Source organism: Primulina tabacum, chromosome 10 (assembly GCF_025594145.1).
Source record: "Primulina tabacum isolate GXHZ01 chromosome 10, ASM2559414v2, whole genome shotgun sequence".
In the NCBI taxonomy this organism is placed as follows: domain Eukaryota; kingdom Viridiplantae; phylum Streptophyta; class Magnoliopsida; order Lamiales; family Gesneriaceae; genus Primulina; species Primulina tabacum.
The window spans coordinates 37,634,935-37,655,703 of NC_134559.1; the positions used below are offsets into that span (position 1 = coordinate 37,634,935).

General features: G+C 40.0%; 12 non-coding genes and 2 pseudogenes across 12 annotated transcripts; all 14 read left to right on the plus strand.

The window, feature by feature from the left end:
- The first annotated feature begins 10,462 nt into the window (after positions 1-10,462).
- On the plus strand, positions 10,463-10,581 carry LOC142514598 (5S ribosomal RNA). The gene has a single exon (XR_012810486.1). It is a non-coding gene; the product is annotated as a 5S ribosomal RNA (ribosomal RNA).
- Positions 10,582-11,258: 677 nt separating this feature from the next.
- On the plus strand, positions 11,259-11,377 carry LOC142514213 (5S ribosomal RNA). The gene has a single exon (XR_012810118.1). It is a non-coding gene; the product is annotated as a 5S ribosomal RNA (ribosomal RNA).
- A 171-nt stretch (positions 11,378-11,548) lies between these two features.
- Positions 11,549-11,667, plus strand: LOC142514600 (5S ribosomal RNA). Its single transcript, XR_012810488.1, has one exon. It is a non-coding gene; the product is annotated as a 5S ribosomal RNA (ribosomal RNA).
- Positions 11,668-12,352: 685 nt separating this feature from the next.
- LOC142512539 (5S ribosomal RNA) lies at positions 12,353-12,471 on the plus strand (annotated as a pseudogene).
- A 683-nt stretch (positions 12,472-13,154) lies between these two features.
- On the plus strand, positions 13,155-13,273 carry LOC142509980 (5S ribosomal RNA). Its single transcript, XR_012808123.1, has one exon. It is a non-coding gene; the product is annotated as a 5S ribosomal RNA (ribosomal RNA).
- Positions 13,274-13,955: 682 nt separating this feature from the next.
- On the plus strand, positions 13,956-14,074 carry LOC142513885 (5S ribosomal RNA). Its single transcript, XR_012809808.1, has one exon. It is a non-coding gene; the product is annotated as a 5S ribosomal RNA (ribosomal RNA).
- Positions 14,075-14,757: 683 nt separating this feature from the next.
- On the plus strand, positions 14,758-14,876 carry LOC142507395 (5S ribosomal RNA). The gene has a single exon (XR_012805654.1). It is a non-coding gene; the product is annotated as a 5S ribosomal RNA (ribosomal RNA).
- A 683-nt stretch (positions 14,877-15,559) lies between these two features.
- On the plus strand, positions 15,560-15,678 carry LOC142513093 (5S ribosomal RNA). The gene has a single exon (XR_012809058.1). It is a non-coding gene; the product is annotated as a 5S ribosomal RNA (ribosomal RNA).
- Positions 15,679-16,362: 684 nt separating this feature from the next.
- LOC142516639 (5S ribosomal RNA) lies at positions 16,363-16,481 on the plus strand. The gene has a single exon (XR_012812424.1). It is a non-coding gene; the product is annotated as a 5S ribosomal RNA (ribosomal RNA).
- Positions 16,482-17,167: 686 nt separating this feature from the next.
- On the plus strand, positions 17,168-17,286 carry LOC142507251 (5S ribosomal RNA). Its single transcript, XR_012805512.1, has one exon. It is a non-coding gene; the product is annotated as a 5S ribosomal RNA (ribosomal RNA).
- A 600-nt stretch (positions 17,287-17,886) lies between these two features.
- LOC142507122 (5S ribosomal RNA) lies at positions 17,887-18,005 on the plus strand. The gene has a single exon (XR_012805385.1). It is a non-coding gene; the product is annotated as a 5S ribosomal RNA (ribosomal RNA).
- Positions 18,006-18,600: 595 nt separating this feature from the next.
- Positions 18,601-18,719, plus strand: LOC142511158 (5S ribosomal RNA; annotated as a pseudogene).
- Positions 18,720-19,313: 594 nt separating this feature from the next.
- Positions 19,314-19,432, plus strand: LOC142508082 (5S ribosomal RNA). Its single transcript, XR_012806314.1, has one exon. It is a non-coding gene; the product is annotated as a 5S ribosomal RNA (ribosomal RNA).
- Positions 19,433-20,498: 1,066 nt separating this feature from the next.
- Positions 20,499-20,617, plus strand: LOC142509115 (5S ribosomal RNA). Its single transcript, XR_012807303.1, has one exon. It is a non-coding gene; the product is annotated as a 5S ribosomal RNA (ribosomal RNA).
- Positions 20,618-20,769: the final 152 nt, after the last annotated feature.

Here is a 20,769-nt window from a genome sequence, read left to right on the forward strand (position 1 = left end):
ATTATTGAATTTTATGTTACGAGAAACCTATAAAATGGGATTAGGAACGCCAGAACTTATGGGTAATTTTTGGATTCTCGAGATTAGGACAAATTCGGATAATTTCGAGGAAAGTAAAACTAATTTTGAAATTTTTAAGAAATTTAGGATTTGTTTAGCTGTAAGTGAGAATTGAATGGTTTAAATGATAAGACTTTTCGGTGATTTGAGCTTGAAGAGATAATTAGAACTTGATTATAATCTGGCTTATAATATAATAAGAGACAATCAAGGGCATTGTAGGATGATTCAATATTGGGCTTGAAAATCTAAATGTTAATGGAATAAGACAATGGAAAAAATTAAGAATTTAGAGTGATAACAATTTAAGGTAAAGTGATCATTTAGTCAAGTTACAAGATTAGACATTAAGTTAACTTATTTTTGGGGACTTAAGGTTTGATGTAGCATAAGTTTTAATCATGATCTTAAGTGTTAAAATTATATCTTTGTTGGAATTTAAATTTTCTAGAAAGTTGGGTATATTTGATGGTTAGGTTACTCGATAGATGCATGTAAGAATTGAGGTGGACACCTCGTCTTGAGGAATTTTTGGTAAGTTATTAAGAAACTTGAGAATAAGTGAATATGTGTTGTTGGAATTATGTTATCTAATACTATTTGGTCGCGTAAGCTTGAATTGTGGTGAAAAATAATAATAATATAAAAAAAAAAGAATTAGTTGTGTTCAACATAAGTTATCAATTAATGAATATTAAGATTTTTCGAGTGAGAAATCTAAAAAGCTTGATATGTGGATTCTAGAACTCTATGGAGTATAAGTGAAGTTGATTTATTAGAGTTAGTCTAATGCTCCCATGGGATGACTTAATAAGTTTTATACGGCTAGTATGTATGAAGCATTGAGAAATAACGTAGAATGCAACATTCATTTCAACGAGGAAAGTCCAAGGGCCTTAAGCCTCAACTAAATTGTAATTGGGAAGAAAATAGTTTAAGCATGTGATTGATGATAGAAGTGTTTTATTAATTAGGTAGAAGTTCGATTAGTTTTATGATTAACGCTACTCGAATTAAAGATTTGCAACAATTTAATATTTGGGATGTACTTGTAAATAATTAAGTTACGTAAGTTTGGTGCTATAAGATAATGATCGATTCAAGGATCTTAGGCGAATATCATGATGGGTTTGAGATAAGGTTTAACTTTTAAGGTATCACCGAAGATATAAGTCGATCAGTAAAATCTTGGTGTTAAGATTTCTTAAGTTGCATAAATGATAATGTATAAATTGATGAACATTACGTGTATAGTATAGAAAAGTAAGACGCAATAAAATTCGAACTGCCCATTTCTAATATGGGAAGTTTGAGAAAAATCGGAATTTGAGGCATGAGTAGAATAGAATCTAAGTCGCAATAAGTCGTTCTAGGTTGCAATTCGCAAATAAGGATTTCAATAGGCAAATAATTAGGATTGAGGAGACATAAGTACATCCTAAGATTTATTATTTATCAGAGTGGCGCAGCGGAAACGTGGAATATTGAGATTCTAGAATTAAGAGTCTAAACTTTGTGATTATCAAGGATAAGCGAATTTCGCGGACGAAATTCAATTTAAGGGGAGAAGATTGTAACGTCCCGAAAATCGGAAAGTTCACGTAAACCACATGCATGCAAATTATTAAATTCTTTGGTATTTCATTAAATTCTTTTAAAGCATAAAATGTATTTTTATTTTATTAAATTGTGTTTAATTATTTTTATGCATTTTATTCATAATTCATGCATGGTAGAATTTATTCCATACATTTTATAAGTTCATGCATTAAGGTTTTTAAGTTGCATTTCGCTCTTGAACGAGGATCAGAGACCGGAAAATTTTCAAGAAAATTATTTTTATTACACGATTAAGTTCTATTAATTAATATAAGATGTTTTAAAGGTATTTTTCAAGAATTGAGATTTATTTGATATTTTTATCCGCAGAATTTTATTTTTACCCGGTAAGCAAATTTTATCGAATCGGGGGATTTTTTGAGGGTTCGGCTAATATTTTCAAAAACTTTACACCACGAAATATTTTTCGGGAGTGTGTTTGGACTTAATGAGACTACTTTTAAGCTTGTTGGGCTTAAAATCCTTTTTAAATCTTTAATTAACAACTTATGGCCTATTATATTTTAATTAACTACATAATAAATCCCTAAGGACCCACTACACCTAACATTACCCTCCCCAATCAGCCGACACCCTCAATCCCATCTCAACATTTTCATAGAAATCCCAGCAGCTGAAAGCACGGCCATTTCCATTCAAGGCGTAAGAAAATTCTCCGACTTGATTCCCGACGCTCGTTCTTCGGTTTTCTTGCGAAATATTTTCACCAGGCACGCTTTATATCATTCTTCTGCATCATACACGTTTTATATACTGAGTTTGGTGTTCATTCATGAAAAGTTTCGATCCAAGCTTGTCTATGGAAGATCTTTGAATTTCTTGTGTTTATTGCATTCTTTTTGTTTCAAGTCTCACATTTTTTTGAATTGTGCAAGGAGGCTGTCGTTTTGTTGATGCTAAGGGACCGTTCAGAGCAGGTTAGTGGAGTCATGAGGCTGGTGTAAGGTTCGGTAGGTTTGGAGTGAAGGCCGAGATGTGTAGCGGCTTGGGGTTTCTTGTTTTCTTTGTCTAGATCGGTGGGTAGGTGAAGTCTGTGTTGGATCTCGGTTTTCTTCACGTCCAAACGCAGCGGAAGTTTTAAAATTTTAGTTTATTTTGACAATCAAAATAAGTTTTGCTTTGGACGCTCGTATGATTTTATCATAAACATTCATAGGGTGTTAAAAGTTATACCTTTTGTGAATAAATCACTGGACTCCAACTAATCCGGTATAAACGGATTAGCTCTTGTTGATTCCCTACGAACTTTCTTCGATCTCCTAATCCGGTCCACGATTGAAATATTTGTTCCTCTTCTAAATTGCACTAGAAATTTAGAAGAACTTTTGCGTAGAGATTGAAAACGAGAGACGGCTCAAACCTTTTTTTTTTCAAAAATGGCCAAAAATATTTTTGGAGGAATTTTTGATATTGCCATTCACGTGAATCACCAATTGGGAGACTTGGAGGCTAGGTCAATTTTTCCTCTTTTTTTTCCTAAAAACAATAGCCTTGACCTAAATTCCATAATTAACATTAATGGGTTTGATTAATTAATTGGGCTAGTCCAACTAGTTTAATCAATTAATCAAAGTCCATTAATAACTTTAATTATTTAATATGTTGGACTTGTACTCCTACAAGCCCATTAAACATATTCCCATTATATTTAATTTAATATTTAATAAACTCAACTTTTAAGTTTAATAAATTAAATTAATTATAAATTCAACATTTGAATTTAATATTTAAATTATAAATTCAACTCCTTGAATTTATCACCTCCAAAATTTAATATTAAATAAACCCAACTTTTGAGTTTAATAAACTAAATTATCAAATTTTATAAATTCAACTCCTTGAATTTATTCTCTCCAAATTTCATAAATTCAACTTCTTGAATTTACTATATCATAAATTCAACTCCTTGAATTTACTATATTATAATATAAATTCAACTCCTTGATTTTATTCTCTCAATATTTTATATAAATTCAACTCCTTGAATTTATTATCTCATAATATAAATTCAACTCCTTGAATTTATTCTCTCAACGGGAACAAACGATCCAGTGCTTGTGTGACCCTCAATGGTTCAGGGATACAGCTAGCCGTGGGTTCACAACTCCTTGTGATTCAGGACATAATCCTTTATTCGGGCTTACCCTTAATTTGCCCCATTCTATGTATCAACAATTGATCATGAGAATGTCAGAACTCATTTCTGATTGCACCCATCGGATCATGGTAAGAGCGTCTAGTAGCATCGCCCCATGACCCCCTAGGTATCACTGATAGTGCCTGCAAGAACCAGTAGATTATGATTAACGTACAGTACGGTCCCTTCATCTCATATATCCCAATCGAATCTGCAACCATTAGTTCATCGAGGGTTGCATAATAATTCGATAACTATGTGACAACTATAATAGTGGAATCGCGTGTACTATTGGAGAACTCCTTCTCCAACGTACATCTCATACTCTGGCCAGAGATTCCATGCACTATTATTACATCAGATCACATAGGATATCCACACCCGTAGATGAGCGGTGAATCCCCGACTACAATGCACTGGCTCCTATATGTGTCGCAACTGTACCCAACCTCGCCACCTGATGACTCTCCTGGAGCCGGTAAATGAGTCAAATCACAGCCCTAGCATATAGAGCCTCAGTTTTGTCCCGGGTCGTAAGGACTAATGGTGTACAATCATAACCATGGACTTATCCTCTCGATGAATGATAACCACTTGGAAAGTCCGAGGGAGGGTTGTTCGGTATAATCATCATATGACTACCCATCTGCATGTTTGGACATCTCTATGCCCTTACCAAGAAACGCAGTACACAACATCACAGATGCTAGTCTCGAGCTCAAGCGGCCTTTATCCCTGTTTTAGGCGGCTGAATCGACTAGGAACGAATTTAGAATATGCAGTGTTTACAAATGAGTTTCAACATCGAATTACGATTCATTTGTATTAAAGCATAATCAAGGACTTTATCTATGCTGTTTGCATGGGCATATAGATAAAGTATAACAAGATCATAAAAAGTTAAATTAAAATAAAGATTGTTTATTACACTTGAGTCAATAAATTCCCTAGCCAACCGTTGGCTTGCAGGGCATCTACTCTAACAATCTACCACTTGCCCTAGAGCCAACTACCCATAACTTTAATCCCATTGCTTCGCGATGCTTCTCAAACAATGGTCCTGGCAAGGGCTATGTAAGTGGATCAGCAACATTATCTGCAGAGGGGACTTTTTCGACTGATATGTCTCATCTTCCCACAATCTCCCGTATGATGTGGAACTTCCTCAGTACATGTTTGGATCGCTGATGAGACCTTGGTTCCTTTGCTCGTGCAATGGCACCAGTGTTGTTCCAGTACAACGGGACTGGATCAACTCCATTAGGAATAACGCCCAACTCTTGGACAAAATTCCTCATCCAAACTACCTCTTTGGCTGAATCAGATGCAGCAATATATTCAGCTTCAATGGTGGAATCCGCAACGGTGTTTTACTTGGAACTTTTCCAAGAGACAGCCGCACCATTAAGCATGAATACAAAGCCAGAGGTCGATTTCGAATCATCTACGTCACATTGGAAGCTAGAATCAGTGTAGCCTTTCAATTTCAATTCTCCACCCCATAGACCATGAACAAGTTCTTAGTCCTTCTCAAGTACTTAAGAATATCTTTCACGGCCTTCCAATACATTGGACCAGGGTTTGCCTGATATCTGCTTGTAACACTCAGAGCGTAAGCAACATCAGGACGTGTCTATATCACACTATACATGTTACTACCAATGGCTGACGCATATGGAATTCGTGTCATCATCTCTATCTCTTCATCAGTTTTGGGACACATTGCCTTAGATAGAGTAATACCATGACATATTGGTAAGTATCCTCTCTTGGACTCTTCCATAGAGAATCGTTTTATAATGGTATCGATATAGGTGGCTTGGGTGAGTCCGAGCATCCTATTTGATCTATCTCTATAGATTTGTATTCCCAATACGTAGGATGCTTCACCCATGTATTTCATGGAGAATTTACTGGATAACCATACTTTAGTTGATTGCAGTAATCCTACATCATTCCCAATGAGCATGATATAATCAACATAAAGTATTAGGAATGTCACTGCACTCCCACTAACTTTCTTGTACACACACGGTTCCTCAGGATTCTTAGCAAAACCAAACTCTTTGATAGTTCTATCAAATCTGAGGTTCCAACTCCTTGACTCCTGCTTGAGACCATATATTGATCTCTGAAGTTTTCATACCTTATGCTCACTTCCCACTGATGTGTATCCCTCAGGTTGAGACATATCAATCTCCTCTTTGATGTCTCCGTTGAGGAATGCAGTCTTTATATCCATTTGTCATATCTCATAGTCATACTATGCTGCTATGGCTAGTAGTATTCTAATGGACTTAAACATAGCAACTGGTGAAAAAGTTTCCTCATAGTCAACTCCTTGCCTTTGAGTATATCCTTTTGCAACCAGTCTTGCTTTGAAGGTCACTACCTTCCCATCCGCCCCAAGCTTTCTTTTGTAGATCCATTTGCATCCTATGGGAACGATTCCCTCAGGTGGATCCACTAATGTCCAGACTTGGTTTGAATACATAGAGTCCATTTCTGACTGCATGGCTTCAAGCCATTTGGTTGAATCAGTATCAGATATTGCTTCTTTGAAATTCATTGGATCACATCCAACACAATGCTCATCGTGGCTTTGTTCATGAAGAAGCGTATATCTTGCAGGCGGTCTAATAACCCTATCAGACCTTCTAGGAGCTTGTACTTCAACTACTGGTTCTTGGAAATGGGTTAAACTTCTACAGTTGAGGAAGTATCTTGAATTTCTTCAAGTTCTATCATCTTGCCTTTTCTATCTAATAGAAATTCATTTTCCAAAAAGGTGGCATTTCTTGAAACAAACACTTTTGCTTCATTGAGACGATAGAAATAATACCCAACAGAATTCTTTGGATATTCTACAAAGTAGAACAAAGTGGATCTACTATCCAGTTTGTCTCCCACTGTCTGCTTCACGTAAGCAGGACATCCCCATATTCTCTCGTAAGAATATTTGAGAGTTTTTCCCATCCATATCTCATATGGTGTTTTATCAACTGCTTTAGCGTAGACATTATTCAACAACATTGCCGCAGTTTCAAGCGCAAAGCCCCAAAATGATGTAGGCAATTCAGTGAATCCCATCATGGATCAAACCATGTCCAACAAGGTTCGCTTACGACGTTCAGAAACACCATTCAATTGTGGTGTTGCTGGTGGAGTCCACTGTGAGAGAATCCCATTCTCTTTTAGATAACCCAAAAATTCAGCATTTAAGTATTCTCCACCTCGATCAGATCGAAGTGCCTTAATACTTCTTTCCAGCTGATTTTCTACTTCAGATCTGAACTCTTTGAACTTTTCAAATGCTTCAGATTTGTGTTTCATCAAATAAACGTACCCATACCTCGAATGGTCATTAGTAAAGGTAATGAAGTAAGATTGCCCATATTTTGTGCTAACACTTATCGGGCCACAAACGTCTGTGTGGATCAAATCCAGTAGACCATGTGCACGTTCCACGTTTCCATCGAATGGAGTCTTAGTCGTTTTTTCTTTTAGACAGAACTCACAAGTAAGTAGAGAATTTATGTTTGACAAGTCAAACATGTCTTCTCCCACTAGTTTGTGCATCCTTCTTTGGGAAATGTGACATAGTCTAGCATGCCATATTTGTGTGGGATTTGGATCATCTAATTTTCTTTTGTTTGTTGTGAAATCATGTTTACTTGGACATTCACTTATCATTTCCAGAACATTTCTGGCACATATAATTTCTTATGTCCGGACTTCTTGCAGTGAAATAAATATGTTCTGACTTATCGGGCTTTGTGGGACCTTTAAGTGTTCTTCGGAGTTTGCCTCTTATTGGGTTTGTTTTTCCTTGTGAGGGGCGGAACATTTCTTTCCCTTACCTTGTGGGTCATTTTTCGTCCGACGAAAGGCCCATTATAAAAATAACAATTTTTTCTTATTTTATGGTGATCTCATAAGTCATAAGCATATTGACTAGCTCTTCAAGACTATCAAAATATCTTATTAAACTTGAAGTTCACCATAACCCCGTCAAATGAGGAATAGAAAGATAACAAATTGATGTTATCAACTAACTCGTTAGGAATCACATATTCCAGGCCCACCACATTTTCAATAAGCCCAGTCATACGTACACCATGCTCATGGGCCAAAGCCCCATCTTGCATACGTGTGGTCATGAGCTCCTTGAAAATAATGTGTATCATTGTAGGAGTTTCATGCACCATGCAACTCTTGCATGTGTATTCGAATGTCAGCAGCATCCAACATTTCCTCAAACTGTCCCTACAGTTCATTTGACATAGAAGCGAGCTTGTTACACTTTAGCTTGCATACTATGGTCTTACCATCTTGCATGCTTTTTCAGTTCAACTGGACTGACATTAGTGTGTATGTCATTTTCTCCAAATTCAGAACAATTTCCCAACCAGTCTTGAAAATTAGATTCGGTTAGCTTGTTAATAACAAAATTAGATTATGTGACGAAATCGAAAAATATACTGATATGGAAACAGAATAATAGTTGCTGATTATTTTAAAATAATTTTAAGATATAAAATATGGATTTTATTTTATAAATCCCCCTCCCACTATTTTGACATTTCCACCACCCTCTGATTAAAAAGGGAAATCGCATTTTCTTAGTGGGCACGTAGAGTCCAATTAGCCAATTATAATCCCGAATAATATCAGCCAATTATAATTTCTAAAAGGTAGAGTCCAATTGCATCCCTATGCAACCTCCGCGTGTTTTGCCTCACGTTTAATAAGGACCCAATAATATGACGCCGTTTATTTTCACGTGTCAAACCAACCCATCAATATTGAATTGTAGTGGACGGTCGCCATGAGTTCCCCCAATAATATGAGCCGAAGTCATGGGAGTTCCACTCAATTCACATCATATGTCCGGTGGAAGTCACAGCTTTCCGGCGTACAGGCCTCCCCAATAATATGAGCCAGACACTGTCCGCGGGTAGCGATCAACATGCAACCACGGTTGATGGAAGACAAGGAAAAATTAAACTCTTTTAATTTTTACTTTTTCGGTTTGATATAAATTTTGAATCTTATTTAAAATGAGGGATTTTAATTTCAAAAATTGTCTCATCATTTTAATTTAAAAATCGCGTGCCACGAGTTTGTATGTTTGCCGGATTCATGCAACTATATTTACTTAATAATATACATACATGCATACTACTATATATCGCATATATCATAATATGACATTCAACAATAAATAATGATGATCGATCGCCAACACTATTAGATCCATGTGAGCCATACATGGATCCAGGTCCAAACCTAGGTGAATGCAGGGATGCAAATGCAACTATTACAAGAGCTTCCAATATTTTACATGTCTTCATCTCGTTCATCGGGCCCACCATCTTCCAGTCTTGATCTCCCACTATTTCTAATAATTACATTTAAATAGCCATGGCACATAAGGGATACATCTCATGGGGTGGGAACGGGCCATAAACCAGGCCCACTTTAATAATATCAAATATTAACAAAATGAATAAAAACAGTAAAATATCCTAACATACACCTAACACATTGGTCAAGGCTCTCGATCATCCTTCATGCATTTAATATCAAATATTAACATCAATTTAGTTAAACAATTTAATTAATTGATTAATCATATATCTAATAATTTTATCACTAACCACCACAATTATTAAAGAATTAATAAATTAAATAAACAAATTTATTTAATTTCCAATTAAATCAAAAATAATTGATTTCTTGTAAAAACTCATTTTTACCATAAATAATTAAAATCATATTCTAATTATTTATTTTACCAAAAAATTATTAATTTTCAAAAATTAAATTTTCAAAAATAAAAATTGAACCAATTTTCAAAAATTTCAATTTTACCCAAAAATTTGAAAAATCAGAAAATTGCACCCTAGGCCCAAACAATTCAAGCCCATTATCCAAAACGGTTCCCGAGACACTCCCGGGCAGCCGCCCGTGCTGCCCGCCCCGCTGCCCGAACGTTGTGCGGACGTTCCGCACGCCGCGCGCTGTGCGGACACTCCGCACAGCGTGCGCACAATCTGCGCGCGTTGGCTGCGCGTCTCTGCGGACAGGCCGCGCGCACGCTGCGCGCACCCGTGCGCGACCCTACGCGCACGGGCTGCCCGGAACAGCTGGCGAAATTTTAGCCGAATTCCTTCTCTAAGACCCCTTTAATTTGCGATTTTTCGCTTCTGTTAAGCTTCCGTTTCCTCAAGAAATCCACTTAGGAAGTTCTAAATTCGATTCCGGTTCCATTTTATCGTATCCCAGGCATAATAATAGCTTTACATTCGCTATTTTCTTTTTCTTATTTTTTTTTCTATTTTCTGGGAACATTTAGCGATTTTTGTTGTCGTGAGTCGGTTCTGTGCGGAAGGGTATGACGCATATTACTCCATAGACGGTTAACTCATTAAAATAAATTATTTTGACTGTTTTATCCATACTTTACGTAAACAGTCACGGCACGAGGACTTCGAAGGGAGGTCACCCATCCTAGCTCTGCCATCGCGCCAGAACGCTTAACTTCATGGTTCTGATTGGGCGAGAGCAGTGCCGCGTGTTGTCCATCGCCGCCCGCTCCACACGTACTCGAGGGATATAAGAATAAACATCCCACTCAATGTCGGGTGCGATCATACCTGCACTTATGCACCGGATCCCATCAGAACTCCGAAGTTAAGCGTGCTTGGGCGAGAGCAGTACTAGGATGGGTGACCCCCTTTGAAGTCCAAGTGTTGCACCCCTTTTTGTGTTTTTCTATTTTTGATTACTTGTTGACAGACGATTTTCGGCTCAAATCATCTGAATCTCGATCGGGACCAGATAAGACATGTGAAATAAACGTAGCTCGGGCACTGCCGGATTTGGACAAAATTGTAGGCTAATTTGATTGTAAACGGGCAAACGAACGAGGCTCAGTACTCCGCAATGAGCTGGCGAGATTTTAGCCGAATTATTTCTTTAAGACCCTCTAATTTACGATATTCCGCTTCTGTTAAGCTTCTGTTTCCTCGAGAAATCCATTTAGGAAGTCCGAAATTCGATTCTGGTTCCATTTTATCGTATCCCAGGCATAATAATAGCTTTACATTCGCTATTTTCTTTTTCTTATATTTTTTTCTAGGAATATTTAGCGATTTTTGTTGTCGTGAGCCGGTTCTGTGCGGAAGGGTATGACGCAGATTACTCCGGAGACGGTTAACTCATTAAAAACAATTATTTCGACTGTATTAGCTATAATTTATGTAAACGGTCGCGACACAAGGACTTCCAAGGGAGGTCACCCATCCTAGCTCTGTCATCGCGCCAGAACGCTTAACTTCATGGTTTTGATTGGGCGAGAGCAGTGTCGCTTGTTGTCTATCGCCGCCCGCTCCACACGTACTCAAGGGATATAAGAATAAACATCCCACTCAATGTCGGGTGTGATCATACCTGCACTTATGCACCGGATCCCATCAGAACTCCGAAGTTAAGCGTGCTTGGGCGAGAGCAGTACTAGGATGGGTGACCCCCTTGGAAGTCCAAGTGTTGCACCCCTTTTCACGGCACGAGGACTTCGAAGGGAGGTCACCCATCCTAGCTCTGCCATCGCGCCAGAACGCTTAACTTCATGGTTCTGATTGGGCGAGAGCAGTGCCGCGTGTTGTCCATCGCCGCCCGCTCCACACGTACTCGAGGGATATAAGAATAAACATCCCACTCAATGTCGGGTGCGATCATACCTGCACTTATGCACCGGATCCCATCAGAACTCCGAAGTTAAGCGTGCTTGGGCGAGAGCAGTACTAGGATGGGTGACCCCCTTTGAAGTCCAAGTGTTGCACCCCTTTTTGTGTTTTTCTATTTTTGATTACTTGTTGACAGACGATTTTCGGCTCAAATCATCTGAATCTCGATCGTGACCAGATAAGACATGTGAAATCAACGTAGCTCGGGCTTTGCCTGATTTGGACAAAATTGTAGGCTAATTTGATTTTAAACGGGCAAACGAACGAGACTCACTACTCCGCAATGAGTTGGCGAGATTTTAGCCGAATTCTTTTCTCTAAGACCCTCTAATTTGCGATTTTCCGCTTCTGTTAAGCTTCTGTTTCCTCGAGAAATCCTTTTAGGAAGTTCGAAATTCGATTCTGGTTCCATTTTATCGTATCCCAGGCATAATAATAGCTTTACATTCGCTATTTTCTTCTTCTTATTTTCTTTTCTATTTTCTGGGAACATTTAGCGATTTTTGTTGTCATGAGCCGGTTATGTGCTGAAAGGTATGACGCAGATTACTCCGGAGATGGTTAACTCATTAAAAACAATTATTTCGATTGTTTTACCCATAATTTACGTAAAGGGTCGCGATACGAGGACTTCCCAGGGAGGTCACCCATCCTAGCTCCGCCATCGCGCCAGAACGCTTAACTTCATGGTTTTGATTGGGCGAGAGCAGTGCCGCGTGTTGTCCATCGCCGCCCGCTCCACACGTACTCGAGGGATATAAGAATAAACATCCCACTCAATGTAAGGTTCGATCATACAAGTATTAATGCACCGGATCCTATCAGAACTCCTAAGTTAAGCGGGCTTGGATGAGAGCAGTACTAGGATGGGTGACCCTCTGGGAAGTCCTTGTGTTGCACCCATTTCGTGTTTTTCTATTTTTGATTACTTGTTGACAGACGATTTTCGGCTCCAATCATCTGAATCTTGATCGGGACCAGATAAGAAATGTGAAATCAACGTAGCTCGGACACTGCCGGATTTGGACAAAATTGTAGCCTAATTTGATTGTAAACGGTCAAATGAACGAGACTCATTCCTCCGCAATGAGCTGGCAAGATTTTAGCCGAATTCCTTCTCTAAGACCCTCTAATTTGCGATTTTCCGCTTCTGTTAAGCTACCGTTTCCTTAAGAAATCCGCTTAGGAAGTTCTAAATTCGATTCCGGTTCCATTTTATCATATCCCAGGCATAATAATAGCTTTATATTCGCTATTTTCTTTTTCTTATTTTTTTTTCTAATTTCTGGGAACATTTAGCGATTTTTGTTGTCGTGAGCCGGTTCTGTGCGGAAGGGTATGACGCATATTACTCCGGAGACTGTTAACTCATTAAAAACAATTATTTTGACTGTTTTATCCATAATTTACGTAAACGGTCGCGACACGAGAACTTCCAAGGGAGGTCACCCATCCTAGCTCTGCCATCGCGCCAGAACGCTTAACTTCATGGTTCTGATTGGGCGAGAGCAGTGCCGCGTGTTGTCAATCGCCGCCCGCGCCACACGTACTCGAGGGATATAAGAATAAACATCCCACTCAATGTCGGGTGCGATCATACCAGCACTAATACACCAAATCACATCAGAACTCCGAATTTAAGCGTGCTTGGGCGAGAGCAGTACTAGGATGGGTGACCCCCTTGGAAGTCCTCGTGTTGAACCCCTTTTCGTGTTTTTATGTTTTTGATTACTTGTTGACATACTATTTTTGGCTCAAATCATCTGAATCTCGTTCGGGAGCAGATAAGACATGTGAAAACAACGTAGCTCTGACACTGCCGGATTTGGACAAAATTGTAGGCTAATTTGATTGTAAACGGGCAAACGGACGAGACTCATTACTACGCAATGAACTGACGAGATTTTAGCCGAATTCTTTCTCTAAGACCCTCTAATTTGCGATTTACAGCTTCTGTTAAGCTTTCGTTTCCTCGAGAAATCCGCTTAGGAAGTTCGAAATTCGATTTCGGTTCCATTTTATCGTATCCCAGGCATAATAATAGCTTTACATTCGCTATTTTCTTCTTCTTATTTTGTTTCTATTTTCTGTGAACATTTAGCGATTTTTGTTGTCGTGAGCCGGTTCGGTGCAGAAGGGTATGACGCAGATGACTCCAGAGACGGTTAACTCATTAAAAACAATTATTTCGACTGTTTTAGCTATAATTATGTAAACGGTCGCGACACAAGGACTTCCAAGGGAGGTCACCCATCCTAGCTCTGTCATCGCGTCAGAACGCTTAAATTCATGGTTCTGATTGGGCGAGAGCAGTGCCGCGTGTTGACCATCGCCGCCCGCTCCACACGTACTCGAGGGATATAAGAATAAACATCCCACTCATTGTCAGGTGCAATCATACTAGCACTAATGCACCGGATCCCATCAGAACTCCGAAGTTAAGCGTGTTTGGGCGAGACCAGTACTAGGATGGGCGACCCCCTGGGAAGTTCTCGTGTTGCACCTTTTTTCGTGTTTTTCTACTTTCGATTACTTTTTGACAGACGATTTTCGGCTCAAATCATATGAATCTCGATCGGGACCAGATAAGACATGTGAAATCAACGTAGCTCAGGCATTGCCGGAGTTGGACAAAATTGTAGGCTAATTTGATTGCAAACGGGCAAACGAACGGGACTCATTACTCTGCAATGAGATTGCAAGATTTTAGCCGAATTCTTTTTCTAAGACCCTCTATTTTGCGATTTTCCGCCTCTGTTAAAGCTTCTTTTTCCTCGACAAATCTGCATAGGAAGTCCTAAATTCGATTCCGGTTCCATTTTATCGTATCCCAGACATAATAATAGCTTTACATTCGCTATTTTCTTATTCTTATTTTTTTTCTATTTTTTGGAAACATTTAGCGATTTTGTTGTCGTGAGCCGGTTCTGTGCGGAGGAGTATGACGCAGATTACTCCGAAAACGGTTAACTTATTAAAAACAATTATTTCAACTGTTTTAGCTATAATTTTCGTAAACGGTCGCGACACAAGGACTTCCCGGGGAGGTCACCCATCCTAGCTCTGCCATCGCGCCAGAACGCTTAACTTCATGGTTCTGATTGGGCGAGAGGTGTGCCGCGTGTTGTCCATTGCCGCCCGCTCCACACGTACTCGAGGGATATAAGAATAAACATCTCACCCAATTTCGGGTGCGATCATACCAGCTCTAATGCACCGGATCCCATCAGAACTTAGAAGTTAAGCGTGCTTGGGCGAGAGCAATACTAGGATGGTTGACCCCGTGGGAAGTCCTCGTGTTGCACCCTTTTTCGTGTTTTTCTATTTTTGATTACTAGTTGACACACGATTTTCGGCTCAAATCATCTGAATCTCGATCGTGCACTAGATAAGACATGTGAAATCAACGTAGCTCGGACACTGCCGGATTTGGACAAAATTGTAGCCTAATTTGATTGTAAACGGTTAAACGAACGAGACTCATTACTCCGCAACGAGGTGGCGAGATTTTAGCCGAATTCCTTCTCTAAGACCCTTAATTTGCGATTTTCTGCTTCTGTTAAGCTTCCGTTTCCTCGAGAAATCCGCTTAGAAAGTCCAAAATTCGATTTTTGTTCCATTTTATCGTATCCCAGGCATAATAATAGCTTTACATTCGCTATTTTCTTCTTCTTATTTTTTTTCTATTTTCTGGAAACACTTAGCGATTTTTGTTGTCGTGTGCCGGTTCTGTGCGGAAGGGTATGATGCAGATTACTCCGGAGACGGTTAAGTCATTAAAAACAATTATTTCGACAGTTTTAACCATAATTTACGTAAACGATCGCGACACGAGGACTTCCCGGAGAGGTCACCCATCCTAGCTCTGCCATCGCGCCAAAACGCTTAACTTCATGGTCCAGATTGGGCGAGAGCAGCGCCGCGTTTTGTCCATCGCCGCCCGCTTTACACGTACTCGAGGGATATAAGAATAAACATCCCACTCAATGTCGGGTGCGATCATACCAGCAATAATGCACCGGATCCCATCAGAACTCCGAAGTTAAGCGTGCTTGGGCGAGAGCAGTACTAGGATGGGTGACCCCCAGGGAAGTCCTCGTGTTGCACCCCTTTTCGTGTTTTTCTATTTTTGATTACTTGTTGACAGACAATTTCGGCTAAAATCATCTGAATCTCGATCGGGACCAGATAAGACATGTGAAATCAACGTAGCTCGGGCACTGCCGGATTTGGACAAAATTGTAGGTTAATTTGAATGTAAACGGGCAAACGAACGAGACTCATTACTCCGCAATGAGCTGGCGAGATTTTAGCTGAATTTCTTCTCTAAGACCCTCTAATTTGCAATTTTCCGTTTTTTTTAAGCTTCCGTTTCCTCGATAAATCTTTTTAGGAAGTCCGAAATTCAATTCCGGTTCCATTTTACCGTATCTCCGGCATTATAATATCTTTACATTCGCTATTTTCTTCTTCTTATTTTTTTTTTCTATTTTCTGGTAATATTTAGCGATTTTTGTTGTCGTGAGCCTGTTCTGTGCGGAAGGGTATGACGCAGAATACTCCGGAGACGGTTAACTAATTAAAAACAATTATTTCGACTGTTTTAGCCATAATTTACGTAAACGGTCGCGACACGAGGACTGCCAGGGGAGGTCACCCATCCTAGCTCTTCCATTGCTCCAGAACGCTTAACTTCATGGTTCTGATTGGGCGAGAGCTGTGCCGCGTGTTGTCCGTCGCCGCCCGCTTCACACGTACTCGAGGGATATAAGAATAAACATCCCACTCAATGTCGGGTGCGATCATACCAGCACTAATGCACCAGATCCCATCCGAACTCCGAAGTTAAGCGTGCTTGGGCGATAGCAGTACTAGGATGGTTGACCCACTGGGAAGTCCTCGTGTTGCACCTCTTTTCATGTTTTTCTATTTTTGATTACTTGTTGACAGACGATTTTCGGCTCAAAGCATCTGAATCTCGATCGGGACAAGATAAGACATGTGAATTCAACGTAGCTCGGGCACTGCCGGATTGGGGCAATATTGTAGGCTAATTTGATTGTAAACGGGCAAACGAACGAGACTCATTACTCCGCAACGAGGTGGCGAGATTTTAGCCAAATTCCTTCTCTAAGACCCTCTAATTTGCGATTTTCCGCTTCTGTTAAGCTTCCGTTTCATCAAGAAATCCGCTTAGAAAATTCGAAATTCGATTCCGGTTCAATTTTATCGTATCCCAGGCATAATAATAGCTTTACATTCGCTTTTTTCTTCTTCTTATTTTTTTTTCTATTTTTTGGGAACATTTAGCGATTTTTGTTGTCGTGAGACGGTTCTGTGCGGAAAAGGGTATGACGCAGATTACTCCGGAGACGGTTAACTCATTAAAAACAATTATTTCGACTGTTTTAGCCATAATTTACGTAAACGGTCGCGACACGAGGACTGCCCAGGGAGGTCACCCATCCTAGCTCTGCCATCGCGCCGGAACGCTTAACTTCATGGTTCTTATTGTGCGAGAGCAGTGCCGCGTGTTGTCCATCGCCTCTCGCTCCACAAGTACTCGAGGGATATAAGAATAAACATCCCACTCAATGTCGGGTGCGATCATAACAGCACTAATGCACCGGATCCCATCAGAACTCCGAAGTTAAGCGTGCTTGGGCGAGAGCAGTACTAGGTTGGGTGACCCCCTTGGAAGTCCTCGTGTGTCACCCCTTTTCGTGTTTTTATATTTTTTATTACTTGTTGACAGACGATTTTCTGCTCAAATCATCTTAATCTCGATCGAGACCAGATAAGACATGTGAAATCAACGTAGCTCGGGCACTGCCGGATTTGGGCAAAATTGTAGGCTAATTTGATTGTAAACGGACAAACGAACGAGACTCATTGCTCCGCAATGAGCTGGCGAGATTTTAGCCGAATTCCTTTTCTAAAACCCTCTAATTTGCAATTTTCCGCTTCTGTTAATAGCTTTACGTACTCTATTTTCTTTATATTTTTTGTTTCTATTTTCTGGTAACATTTATCGATTTTTGTTGTCGTGAGCCAGTTCTGTGCTGAAGGGTATGACGCAGATTACTCCGGAGATGGTTAATTCATTAAAAACAATTATTTCGACTGTTTTATCCATAATTTACATAAATGGTCACGACACGAGGACTTCCCAGGGAGGTCACTCATCCTAGCTCTGCCATCGCACCAGACGCTTAACTTCATGGTTCTGATTGGGCGAGAGCAGTGCCGCGTGTTGTCCATCGCCTCCCGCTCCACAAGTACTCGAGGGATATAAAAATAAACATCCCAATCAATGTCGGGTGCGATCATACCAGCACTAATGCACCGGATCCCATCAGAACCCCGAAGTTAAGCGTGCTCAGGCGAGAGCAATACTAGGATGGTTGACCCCCTGGGAAGTCCTTGTGTTGCACCCCTTTCCGTGTTTTTCTATTTTTGATTACTTGTTGACAGTCGATTTTCGGCTCAAATCATCTGAATCTCGATCGAGACCAGATAAGACATGTGAAATAAACGTAGCTCGATCACTGTTGGATTTGGACAAAATTGTAGGCTAATTTAATTGTAAACGGGCAAACGAACGAGGCTCATTACTCCGCAATGAGCTGGCGAGATTTTAGCCGAATTCCTTTTCCAAGACCCTATAATTTTCGATTTTCCGCTTCTGTTAAACTTCCGTTTCCTCGAGAAATCCGCTTAGGAATTTCGAAACTCGATTCCTGTTCCATTTTATCGTATCTCGGGCATAATAATAGCTTTATATTCGCTATTTTCTTCTTTTTATTTTTTTTGTATTTTCTGGGAACATTTAGCGATTTTTGTTGTCGTGAGCCGGTTCTGTGCGGAAGGGTATGACGCAGATTACTCCGGAGAAGGTTAACTCATTAAAAACAATTATTTCGATCTTAACTTCATGGTTCTGATTGGGCGAGAGCAGTGACGCGTGTTGTCCATCGCCGCCTGCTCCACACGTACTCGAGGGATATAAGAATAAAAATCCCACTCAATGTCTGGGGCGATCATAACGGCACTAATGCACCGGATCCCATCAGAACTACGGAGTTAAGCGTGCTTGTGCGAGAGCAGCACTAGGATGGGTGACCCCCTAGGAAATCTTCGTGTTGCACCCTTTTCGTGTTTTTCTATTTTTGATTACTTGTTGACAGATGATTTTCGGCTCAAATCATCTGAATCTCGATCAGGACCAGATAAGACATGTGAAATCAACTTAGCTCGGGCACTGCCGAATTTGGATAAAATTGTAGCCTAATTTGATTGTAAACGGGAAAACGAACGAGACTCATTTCTCCGCAATGAGCTGGCGAGATTTTAGCCGAATTCATTCACTAAGACCCTCTAATTTGCGATTTTTCGCTTCTGTTAAGCTTCTGTTTCCTCGAGAAATCCGCTTAGGAAGTTCGAAATTTGATTCCGGTTCCATTTTATCGTATCTCATGCATAATAATAGCTTTATCTTCGCTATTTTCTTCTTCTTATTTTTTTTCTATTTTCTAGGAACATTTAGCGATTTTTGTTGTCGTGAGCCGGTTATGTGTAGAAGGGTATGACGCAGATTACTCTGGAGACGGTTAAATCATTTAAAACAATTATTTCGAGCTTAACTTCATGGTTCTGATTGGGCGAGAGCAGTGCCGCGTGTTGTCCATCGCCGCCCGCTCCACACGTACTCGAGATATATAAGAATAAAAATCCCAGTCAATGTCGGGTGCGATCATACCAGAACTAATGCACCGGATCCCATCAGAACTCCGAAGTTAAGCGTGCTTGGGCGAGAGCAGTACTAGGATGAGTGACTCCCTGGGAAGTCCTCGTGTTGAACACCTTTTCGTGTTTTTCTATTTTTGATTACTTGTTGACAGACGATTTTCGTCTCAAATCATCTGAATCTCGATCGAGACCAGATATGACATGTGAAATCAACATAGCTCGGGCACTGACTCATTACTCCGCAATAAGCGGGGCGAGATTTTAGCCGAATTCCTTCTCTAAGACCCTCTAATTTGCGATTTTCCCCTTGTTTTAAGCTTCCGTTTCCTCGAGAAATCCGCTTAGGAAGTTCGAAATTCGATTCATGTTCCATTTTATCGTATCACAAGCATAAAAATAGCTTTACATTCGCTATTTTCTTTTTCTTATTTTTTTTCTATTTTCTGGGAACATTTAGCGATTTTTGTTGTCGTGAGCCGGTTATGTGCGGAAGGGTACGACGCAGATTATTCTGGAGACGGTTAACTCATTAAAAACAATTATTTCGACTATTTTAGCCATAGTTTACGTAAACGATCGCGACACGAGGACTTCCCAGGGAGGTCACCCATCCCAGCTCTGCCATCACGCCAGAACACTTAACTTCATGGTTCTGATTGGGCGAGATATAAGAATAAAAATCGCACTCAATGTAACTGCCGGATTTTGACAAAATTGTAGCCTAATTTGATTGTAAACGGGCAAACGAACGAGACTCATTACTCCGCATTGAGCTTGCGAGATTTTAGCCGAATTCATTCTCTAAGACCCTCTAATTTGCGATTTTCCGCTTCTGTTAAGCTTCTGTTTACTCGAGAAATCCGCTTAGGTAGTTCGAAATTCGATTCATGTTGCATTTTATCGTATCTCAGATATAAAAATAGCTTTACATTCGCTATTTTTTTCTTCTTATTTTTTTTCCTATTTTCTTGTACACATTTAGCGATTTTTGTTGTCGTGAGCCGGTTCTGTGCGGAAGCGTATGACGCAGATTACTCCGGAGACGGTTAACTCATTAAAAACAATTATTTCGAGCTTAACTTCATGGTTCTGATTGGGCGAGAGCAGTGCCGCGAGTTGTCCATCGCCGCCTGCTCCACACGTACTCGAGAGATATAAGAATAAAAATCCCACCCAATTTCGGGTGCGATAATACCAGAACTAATGCACCGGATCCCATCAGAACACTGAAGTTAAGCGTGCTTGGGCGAGAGCTGTACTAGGATGAGTGACCCCCTGGGAAGTCCTCGTGTTGCATCCCTTTTCGTGTTTTTCTATTTTTGATTACTTGTTGACAGACGATTTTCGGCTCAAATCATCTGAATCTCGATCCAGACCAGATAAGACATGTGAAATCAACGTAGCTCGGGAACTGCCGGATTTTGACAAAATTGTAGCCTAATTTGATTGTAA